Here is a 10,869-nt window from a genome sequence, read left to right as displayed (position 1 = left end):
GCGGCTACGTGCAAGCGCGCATGCACAGTCAGCTCGCGGGGCGGGGTCGCGGCTGAAAGCGGCTCCGCCCGAGAGAAGCCCGAGGCGGCTACGTGCGAGCGCGCATGCGCAGTCAGCGCAGTGAGTGGGGGAGGGGTGGAAACCGGCGGAAGGGCTCCGCCGGGGGCCCGGCCATCTGTGCGGCCAGGCTAGGGGTTTCCCTCTTGGGCCGGGAGCTCGTACCCCGCCCCCAGCCCGCAGGCAATCCCGAGGGGCAGAAGCACGACTTGCTGGGCACCTCCTCGGGCGAAGCGGTCGCGGTGGCTGGGTTACGTGGGGCCCAGACGAGTCTCTGGTTCTGGGAGCGGCACCTCCCCCACGCGCCTCTCCTCTTGGGCCTTCACCCTCCCCCCCCCCCCCCCGCTCCAGCCCCAGGGGAGGGGAGGAGTGGGGGGCAGGGAGACGACCTCAGGGAGGAGCCAGACCAACTGAATGAAAGCTTTTCATGAACTCGTGTGCCTTTCCCAGGGAAACACCATTTCTGGAGTCTATGAACTAAAATAAAATCTTAAGCCGCCCCCCGCCCGCCACCGCCAGCTGACCCGTCCCGTGGTTGGCCCAGGGAACCCTAGAAAAACCCTTAAACCTGAGCTGCTGCCCCGCAAGGACAGGGGAAGTCAGACACTCCTCCCTGATGGAGTCAGATTTTATAACAATGAGATACTGAATGTCCGACGGGCCTAAGGCCAGGCAAGACAAAGCTTAACGCATATCTAGCAGGCCAACCGTTTACTGAACTACAGGGCACTTGAGTTTTGGGTAAACTGTCCAGTGGCTTGTCTGTGATTAGCAGACCTCCTTACCTTAACTGAAAACATGATGCAAAGCCTTTAGGCAGAGGTTCATTTATGTCATCAATTGCAAATCAAAGAATCTTTAAACCCAGCTGTAAACCTGTAAACACCGCACCCTCCCTCCCCCGCCCCCCCCAACTGCCAGATGTCCTGCCTTTTCAGCCCAGACCAATGTACCCCTTCCATGTTTTGATTTGTGATTTTACATGTAATTCCTGTCTCCCTAAAATGTATGAAGCCAAACTGTAACCCACCCCACCACAATGGGTCCGCTTGCTCAAGGCTTCTTGGGCGTAGCTCTCTGGGCCATGATCACGGCCGTTGGGCTCAGAATAAAACTCTTTAAATTATTTTGCAGTGATTTGGGGTTCTTTTCCATGGACGAGTCAATCGTGTTCACATTATTTTAGCCTTGGGAGCTTTTTCTTTTCTATTATGTCTGATCCTGATCGCTAGCCAGGTATTCATTCATATTTTTGGTTGGTGGTGGTGCTCAAGCTCGTCTTTGTACATCCCAAATTGGCGTAAGCCACCGTGAATATGTTTTACACCTTCCAAGAGCTAGCGCTTATTGCCGTATCATAACCAGGGCTCGCAGCAATTTTTCTTTTTTTTTTTTTTAAAGCTGCTTCCACTTTCCACCTAGGTATACATACGAGTATACCCTTTAAATGAATGCTTGCATCGAGGAACCAGGAAGTGGTTTTTGTTGTTGTTGCTGTTGTTGTTTTCCCCCAGTCATTTATCTGCTCCTCAACCCTCATTATTTATCACACACACACACACACACACACACACACCCCCCCCATCTCTGTAGAAAAGCTCACGGAGATTGTTCATCCACCGCGTGCTTTCTGTTGACAGTATCTGAGACGATAAGGAGCACCATGCATTCTGTTCTAAGAGAAAAATTGCATATATCAGTATGATTATATTTTACTTCTTGTGTGAATTTAGTGGATCTCATAAAAGCTGATCTTGGTTTTCACAGCAGAGAAAAGTGGGCTTCTGTTTTGGTTTTGTTTTTGTTTTTCTGGAGGGGTGGTGTCTTCACATAAGTGATCATCTTTACAAGTATGCTATATCCGAGAAATTTCAGAAAGCTGCAAAGAGTGACTTGTTGACAATGCTTGCATTGAATGATGTATCTGAATCTGTGAATCGAAGGGGTCAGCATCTGACCAGAAAGCACTGTTAGAGGAAGAGGGGTTTCGGGTCTTTTCCTAAATTGTATCTGCCTAAGGCGGAAAATATTTCTGTTTCCCTATGACATGGTATTTTCCTCACAAGCAGTGTTAATGGCTCCATATGTCTCTAGACTGGCTGCAGAGCAGAGACTCCATGGTCTCCACTACTTGACTCTGTCTGTCCAAGAATGGCCTCCACAGCTCTCCTCTGTGAGATATCCACTCTCAGAGGTGGCACGGTATGGTGGGTAGGGGGATATGCTGGATTTTGAAAACTCAGAGTTTGAACCCCAGTGCTTTATTTCTTAGCAACATGAACTTTGTCAGATCACATCACCCTGCTGAAGCCCAGTCACCTAAAGGGTAGAAAATGCAATGGATAGATTGACGCTTCTCTTCTCTTCTCCTCTCTTCTTTCTCTCTTTCTTTCTTTCCTTGTGTCTTCCTGTCTCTCTCTCTCTCTCTCTCTCTCTCTCTCTCTTTCTTTTTGTCTCTTTCTTTTTTTTCTTTTGACGGGCCCTCACTCTGTTTCCCAGACTAAAGTGCAGTAGCATCATCATAGATCACTGCAACTTCAAACTCCTGGCCTCAAGCGATCCTTTCCCCCTAGGCTTCCCAAAGTGCTAGGATGCAGTTTTATTTTTATCTGTGACACCATGGGAGGAAATATCTTTTAGGGTCATAGGGTCAGAAATTTAGATCTCTTCTTTGAACTCATGGTAGCGGCTAACTGGGATTTTCAGTGTGTAAACGTAAGCCACTTGTAATTTCACCAGTACTCCCGTTACTTGTCATCTATTCAGGAGGTGAACTCTTCTTCCCCTACCATCTACTGTTCAAACGCGTTGGCCACAAGGATAATTTGAATATCAGATTCAGAGCACAAATAATTAAGGTCCTGTAGCGTTAATAAGTAAAAGGGGCCACACACAAACCTGTGGAAGTCTGTGTCCCTTCCAGTTTTTTATTTTGTTTGTTTGTTTGTTTGTTTTTGGGTTCCCCCCCCCCCCCGAGACTGAGTCTCACTCTGTTGCCCGGGCTAGAGTGAGTGCCGTGGCGTCAGCCTAGCTCACAGCAACCTCAAACTCCTGGGCTCAGTCGATCCTCCTGCCTCAGGCTCCCCAGGAGCTGGGACCACAGGCATGTGCCACCATGCCCGGCTAATTTTTTTCTATATATTTTTAGTTGTCTGGACAATTTCTTTCTATATTTTTAGTAGAGACGGGGGCGGGGGGTCTCACTCTCGCTCGGGCTGGTCTCGAACTCCTGACTTTGAGCGATCCTCCCGCCTCGGCCTCCCAGAGTGCTAAGTTTACAGGCCTGAGCCAACGCGTCCGGCCTGTGTCCATTCTTTAATGTTGTGTGTTGCTCAGTTATGAAAAGGCAAGGGAACATAAAATCCGAGTTTTAGGGATGACTTATAGGCTCAGTATTCTTTTTTTTTTTTTTTTTTTTTTTGCCTCCTCTAAGCCTATGTGAATATCAAGGAGGGTAAAAAATTCAGTGTTCTCAGTTCAGTGCCCAACCAACCTCTGTTTCCAGAGTAAAAATTGAGCATCCTATTACACCTTTATTTCCCTTTGGTATGCTAAGGCCCAACTCGGCAGAGAGGTCACTGTTTATTCTCTTGGCTAAGATCACATGTGCCATAGTCTGTCTGCTTTGTCTCCTTTAGGGGTAATCATCCAATCTTACCCGGGCCCCTCACATCCTCGTGACAATAGGCCTCCTTGGTTTACTGAAATAGAAAAGACCGGCTCATCAGCAATGTTTGATCGGTTGCTTCAGAAACAAATGTTGTTCTGCTTTCTTTACTATGTTTGTTTTTTTTTTTTTTTTTTTTTCCTTCTTTCTTCCGTCAGACCCAATCCGATATAGGTGGGAGAGAAGGTAACCGGAGCCTCTTGAAAAACCGAAGTGAACCAAAGCGAGCTCACAGATTCAGATAGAAATCAGGAGGAAGAAAAATTGAGAGATAACATGGATTTTCTGTCTAGCGGGTGTTCTCACACTTCAATTTTACCAGAAGCGTTAGGTAGGATGACGATGACGATAATTGTGACAAACACTATTCTCATTGGACAGATAAGGAGGCAGGCTCAGAGTGACGAGTAACCTGGGCCTAAATAGATCGCTAAGAAGCATCATAGTGTGTTCCTTGGTTACGCTGTTTTGTGAAGCTCAAAAAGTTTGGGGTGCGCGTGCGTCCATGTGCGTACGCAATCATAGGTGTTCTAGTAAAACGGATATGAGGTAGGATTTCCCATACCTTCAATGATTTCATGTCCTGCAGGAACATAATGTTCCGGGATCAGGTTTTTATTCTGCCTTCTGTGCCACATGCTCAACATGCCTGTGACTTTACAGCCGAGACTTGCTCAGGGGGAGCCCATTCTCATCTTCTGGGAGGTTCTGCTAATCTTTAAAAGACAAGGACATAGGAAGATGATCCTATAACAACGACTGTGACCACGATTAAAGGCTTACTGTTTACCACGCGTGCTTCTGCGGGCTTTGCCTGCATTTGCTTTTTCACTCTGCCCAATATCCCTGTGGGGTAGGCACCATGATTTCTGCATTTGCAGATGAAGAGGCTGAGGCTCAAGAGGATTTATGACTCGCCAAGTTACCAAACACGGAGTGTCGTCCAGGTAGCCAGTCCAGGCCCCCCGGCTCTGCAGCCACTCTGCAATGCTGATTCTGAGCCTGACCGTTTCATCACTGGTGGCTCCCTGAGAACCTTGACTCGGCCCCCTTCCTCAGTTCACTTGGGAAACATATTCATGTGTGTGTATTTCTCTTCTTCCCTCTCCCACCCCCCCCTCTGTTTTAGTTTTTATTATTTTGAAAAGTGCATAGAACGATAAAAACTTTAAAAGTAGGAAAAAGCTTACGGAACACATAAGGACACAGAGAAAGAAAATATCTGTGTACAACAGTGCAACGCATTTGTGTTTTAAGTCGTGGTGTTGCCAAAGAGTCCAAAAGTTTAAAAGAAAGAAAAACAAACAAACAAACAAACAAACAAACAGACAGACAAAAAAAAAAAACCAAACCACCATGGAAAAGTTTATGAAGTGAAAACACTTACAGTAAGCTAAGGTTAATGTATTATTGAAGAAAGAAATTTCTAAAGGTAAATGTCGTGCGGCCTAAGTGTCCAGGGTTTATGAAAACCTACAGTAAGTAATGTCCTAGGCCTTCACATTCACTCACCACTCACCGCCAACTCACAGACTCACCCAGAGCAACCTCCCGCCCGCCCTGCAAGCTCCATTCACCGTAAGTGCCCTGGCCTGGGTGTCCCACTGCACAGAAACCTATTAGACTGCATTTCTTCCCATTACTATCAGTAGTTGTACATTTCTTAGGACTGTAGGCCTACGATACACCTCCAGGCATAGTTAGGGGTTGGGAAGAGGAGGGAAGAGGCCATTCTTCATTTATTAATTGGGTAGCATGGGGACAGGGGAGGCAGTTTCCTCCTTCTCCTCCTCGGCCCCCTTCTCTCTTGTTTCGCTTCTCCCTCTCTTGTTTTTCTTTATTCCTCTCCCAGTTCCCCCTTCCATCGTCTCGATGGATTTGGATGAGACGTAGACATTTTCTACGTCAGGCCTTAATCATACCGAGGGAGCAGGAGAAAAGTAAGCCGCCTACCATGACACAATGGAATGGAAGTTTGTCAGCCATTGACTGCTGTGGCATTCCGACATTTAGTGTCTTCAGGACATTCTATATTTCTGCTATCCCACTAGAATATATCGCCTCGATCACTACTGTGTGGCCACATCCCAGCTGTTTCGTGAGCCACCCTCAATGTTCGTGACAATGTAGTGTGGGGACTCCCTCCGTCTGGTGCCTTAAACTCGCACATTTGGGGTTTTGTATCAGGATAGCAAAGCGATCGCCTTTAAATAACCTGGCTGGCCATGGTGGCTCATGCCCGTGATCCCCGCAACTTGGGAGGCAGAGACGGGAGCGTGACTTGAGCCCAGCAGCTGGAGACCAGCCTGGGTAACACGATGAGACCTCATCTCTACCAACAAAAAAAAAAAAAAAAAAAAAAAGAAAAAAGAAAAATTATGGCGGGTGTGGCAGCATTTGCCTATAGTCCCAGCTACTCAGAAGGCTGAGGCAGAGAGGATCACTTAAGCCCTGGATTTGGAGCTTGCTGTGAGCTACAATCAGGCCAAGGCGGCCTGGGAGAGGACAGAGTGAAAGAAATCCTGTCTCAAAAAAAAAAAAAAAAAAAAAAAAAAAAGAAAGAAAGAAAAGAAAAGAAAAGAAAGAAAACAAGACCGATAACACAACACAACTTAGAAGACTTGGTGTTACCGAAAGCTCGGCCACCTGCCCACGAGGCCGAATAACGAGGACAAGCTGTTTGAGGAGGAAGGAAAGAGAGAGTCTATTTTGCCGGTAAAGGAGAAAATAGGGTAGACCTTCCCATCTCAAGCCTCCGAATTTCCCCGAACACAGGGCTAGGCAGAAATACAGAGCTTTTAATGAGGGGGGGAGGGGTTCTCAGCTTTAGCGATGATTGTGGTTAATTATTTCAATCATCCAGGCTCTGCCAAAAACAAAGCCTGTGAACTCTGCCGGCCGCCCACCTGGGGGGGGGCGGGGCAGGGGACCACTTGGGAGTTTTAAGAAAAGATTTAACCTGCCTTGGGGACATAGGCCAGACTACAAGCTCCCAAAAGTGGTGGTGGTGGTGGTGGTGGTGGTGATGGGGAGCGTAAAACGACAGAACGTCTTTCTGTCCTTTATTGGTTTCTCCTTTTTCCCCCCTAGGTGCCAAAAGACCTGAGACTGATGCCGAAAAGAAATAGGTACAGGCGCCCACGTGCACACACAAAGATATACGATCGAATACATCGTGTTGACAGTGGGGGAAACTGGAAGATGATGGGGAAGTATCACGAGCAACTTTGTATTTCTTCCAGGACAGGAAAATGGACACGAAGAGAAAAATTCATCGTTCTCGGCGTAGGATAAAAAGCCACATCTTGTTATATAATATAATTCATTCTGTGATTTAAGTTTTTATACGACATGATATTCGATAAGCCTAAAAAACAAGATAAAAGAGAAACAAACAAAAGGGAAAAAATAAAAATAAAAAAGACGACGGGCAGAGGCCTACGGTCCCGGGAGGAGGCAGAGAGCGGGAGGAGGGGCGCCTCCCGCAGACAACAGGGCGGGTGGGCGGAGACCCGCTAGAGGCTAGGGCTGCCCCGGGCGGGCCCAGAGCTGCGGGCCCGGGAAGAAGAGGGTGGGACCGTCCGGACCGTGCTCTCCTCCCCGCCCTCCACACCTCCCGGGAGTCAGCTCTTAAACTCCCAACGTCACCTGACTTTCCAGATCCCGAGGTCTGATCAAAGTGGCCGCAAGGTGACACCCAGCAACCGCTGCCGGTGTCATCCTGAAAAGAACGGACCCTATGACTGACGGGGGTGGGGCGGGGTGGGGGTGGGGCGCACAGTGGGTGGCCCGGCCAGCTCCCCTTCCGCCTCGGAGCGGATCGGATCATCTGGAACTTTATCCAGAGAGGAGAGAGTGCCCCTGGGTGTGTGCTAGAAGCCGGAGGGTTGGGGCAGGGACCTACCCAAGAGAGAAGTAGAGTACAGGGAGTTTCAGAGTTGACCCACTCACGATCTCGCCCTGGTCAATACAAGAGTGGCAATATCTGTCACCGTGGAATGAACACTTGGTACCGAAGACCTTTGTCTATGCTGGCCCCCCTATGCCTAGGGGGGGCATGTGGCCAGAATCTGACATCCTAAACGTCTTCGTAGAAAGAATTTGGGGGCGGGGGTGGGGGAGAGAGACAGAAATAGAAAAGAAAGGGGGAAAGAAATGGCTGCCACAAAACTATCAGAACAGATAAGCGACCGATAGGGCCTATCTGGTTAAGTTCTTTCCCTACCCAGAGAACGGTGGACACAGAGAGTCAGGGATAGAATTTCACGCTCGGCACTGTCTCTCGTGGCAGCGGGAAGGTGGAGGGTGGCTGAGGGTTCTATGCTCCTTTATCACACACCGTCAGGTAGGTCAGGTAAAATTGAGGACAGATTTCCAGTGTTTCGAGAAAGGAAGAGCACTCGTGCAGGCCATCTATCTGTACGTGGGAGAGTGTCCCCGAAAAGTGGCTTTCAGTGCCGGGATGTGCCTAGGCCAAGAAGGTTACACGATCCTGAGTGAGAATGGTCCGTCCCATAGAGTCAGTCGGTAGGAGGCCACCGGTCGAGACGGAACTGCCCCCCCTCCCACCCGCCCCCGCCCCACAGAGCAGACAGACTCAGAATGGAGTCACTCGGTGCCAGTGCCCTGCCCGGGTGCCCCATCATTCAACCGAACTGGGAAACAGGTGGGCTTTCCGACCCTCGGGAGGGAGCTTCACGGCGGGCGGACAGATCAGAAGGGGCCCGGCTCCCTTGAGCGGGCAGGCTGGGGACGGTCGGTGGGGTCTCTTGACAGGAGGCACCACGGAACCCTTGAGGCAATGTCGGGGGGCACCTATGTTGCGGTCCAAAGCTAGCGTCTGAGAAGTCGTCCCGAAAGCATGATGGCGTCAACAAGTCCCCTCCGTTCAAGAAACGAGATTCATTTCTAGAGGAGGGCCACCCACGCGGGAGAACCGTAGGCTTCCTGTGGACATTCTCTTCAAAAGGCAATTCACTCAGCGGAGTGAAAATCGGAAAAATCGCTGTCCTCTGACGCAGCTGCAGAGAAAAGATGGCACCAAAATCAATGAAACACACACATACACACACAAACACACCTCCTCCCATCTGAACGAGCACTCCGGACGGTCACATAGGGAGAGCGACGGGCTCTCTTCCCACCCTGTGGTTCTCTACCTTTCGTTGCGGTTTTTTCCCTCAGTGGATAGAGGAGGAGACACAGGGGGCTCAGCCGGCATGCGAGTGGGTTTATCATCCTCTGTGAGTATCAACACGCGACACCACCTAAGTGAAGGAACACACCGGTGTTTCATGTCATGTGGCTCAATGCCTGGCAGATACGAGCCTTTGCAGGCCTCCTCGTGATCGACAGGACGTCGCCTTGGACACGGACACATCTTGTCCCTCCCTCCCGAGGCGATAGGCGGTTCCGTACCTCCTCGGGGCCAGGGCACAGTCTGCCTAGGCACCTACAACACGTGTGGCAACAGCCTCGATGGCTCTGCCATGAGAACGAACTCCCGTGGCACGGGGGTGGGGCGAGGGGGGGGGGGTCGGGTGCTGAAGAATTCAGCTGAGTGAAGGAATGCCACGGGATTCAGAGTGCCATCGGTGGGCTGAGAGGCGAGCAGGGCGGGCTTTGAAAGGGTAACATTCTCCCTGCCTTCCGTCTGTCTGTGAATACAGAACGTACACGCCAGGCGGGGTGGCTCACGCCTGTAATCCTAGCACTCTGGGAGGTAGAGGCGGGTGGATCGCTCAAGGTCGGGAGTTCGAGACCAGCCTGAGCAAGAGCGAGACCCCCATCTCTACTAAAAATAGAAAGAAACTATATATCTAAAAATATATACAGAAACAGTATCTAAAAATATATACAGAAAAATATTAGCCGGGCACGGTGGCGCATGCCTGTAGTCCCAGGTACTCGGGAGGCTGGGGCAGTAGGATCGCTTGAGCCCAGGAGTTTGAGGTTGCTGTGAGCTAGGCTGACGCCACGGCACTCTAGTCTGGGCAACAGAGTGAGACTCTGTTTAAAAAAAAAAAAAAAAAAAAAAAATATATATATATATATATATATACACACACACACACACACACACACGTATATCCAATTAGCTGGGCATGCTGGCACATGCCTGTAATCCCAGCTACTCGGGAGGCTGAGGCAGTCTGATCGCTTGAGCCCAGGAGTTTGAGATTGCTGTGAGCTAGGCTGACGCCATGGCACTCTAGCCAGGGCAACAGAACGAGAGACTCTGTCAGAAAGAAAAGAAGAGCGAGAGCGAGAGAGCGAGAGAAAGAAAGAAAGGAAGGGAGAGAAAGGAAAGAGAAGGAAGGGGGGGAGAGAGAGAGAGAGAGAGAGAGAGAGAGAGAGAGAGGAGAAAACTATTAAAAAATTCGGGACCAGATCCATCGGTCGGTACTCAGAAGCGTGACGATCGGGTGTTCCCGAGCACGTGTGAGATGTGTCTTCTCCCTGACGCCGCGTTTCCTCCACACACACATCACCCATCTGCCGTGGAAAAAAAGCAACAAAAAGAGAGAAAGAGATTAAGAAGGGAAAATGGAAACAGGGCAAAAGAGGAAGAAAGAAAGAAATTTCGAAAAAAAGAGACCAAAGTCACAGCGAGAAGGAAGAATACTGAGCCCAGAGCGACACCTAGTGACCACACCGTCACAAGCACCTAGGGCCCCAATTCGCCAGAGACATCTGGTGGACCCCAGAGCAACATGTGGTCGACCCGGGGCCATGGCGTCTGCAGCCGATTCCCAGGCGGGCACACGAGCCCGGGGAAACTCATTCTCAGCGCGGGGAGGAGGGGAGGGGAAATAATAGCAAAGTCACACCAGATCCCTTTCTAGTTCATAAACGTGTTGATTGCGTGTTCACGAGCACGTGTGAGAAGGGCCTCCTGGTGTGTCGGCACGTCACCCGCGTGACGTGAAACCATGAATCCGGGGGGGGGGGGGAGCGGAAAGGCGCGCAGGAAAAGGCAAAGAGAGAATAGATAAAATGAAAGGACCAAAAAGAAAGTCACACAGCAGGGTAGGGGAGTGAGAGCAAGTCGAGAGACTGCAGACAGAAACTCCGAGAGGAGAGGAATGCTCCGGAGCGCCCCTCGCCCCGCGCGAGAAGAATACCGATCGCAGGGTGACCCCTAG

At 50.0% G+C, this 10,869-nt stretch overlaps 1 pseudogene; it reads left to right on the top strand.

The window, feature by feature from the left end:
- The first annotated feature begins 10,557 nt into the window (after window positions 1-10,557).
- LOC138380399 (small nucleolar RNA U13) lies at window positions 10,558-10,649 on the top strand (annotated as a pseudogene).
- Window positions 10,650-10,869: the final 220 nt, after the last annotated feature.

This window comes from Eulemur rufifrons, unplaced genomic scaffold (genome assembly GCF_041146395.1).
Source record: "Eulemur rufifrons isolate Redbay unplaced genomic scaffold, OSU_ERuf_1 scaffold_407, whole genome shotgun sequence".
NCBI classification, from domain to species: Eukaryota; Metazoa; Chordata; class Mammalia; order Primates; family Lemuridae; genus Eulemur; species Eulemur rufifrons.
Note: the sequence above shows the minus strand (reverse complement) of the source record. Positions and strands in the feature narration are given on the sequence as shown.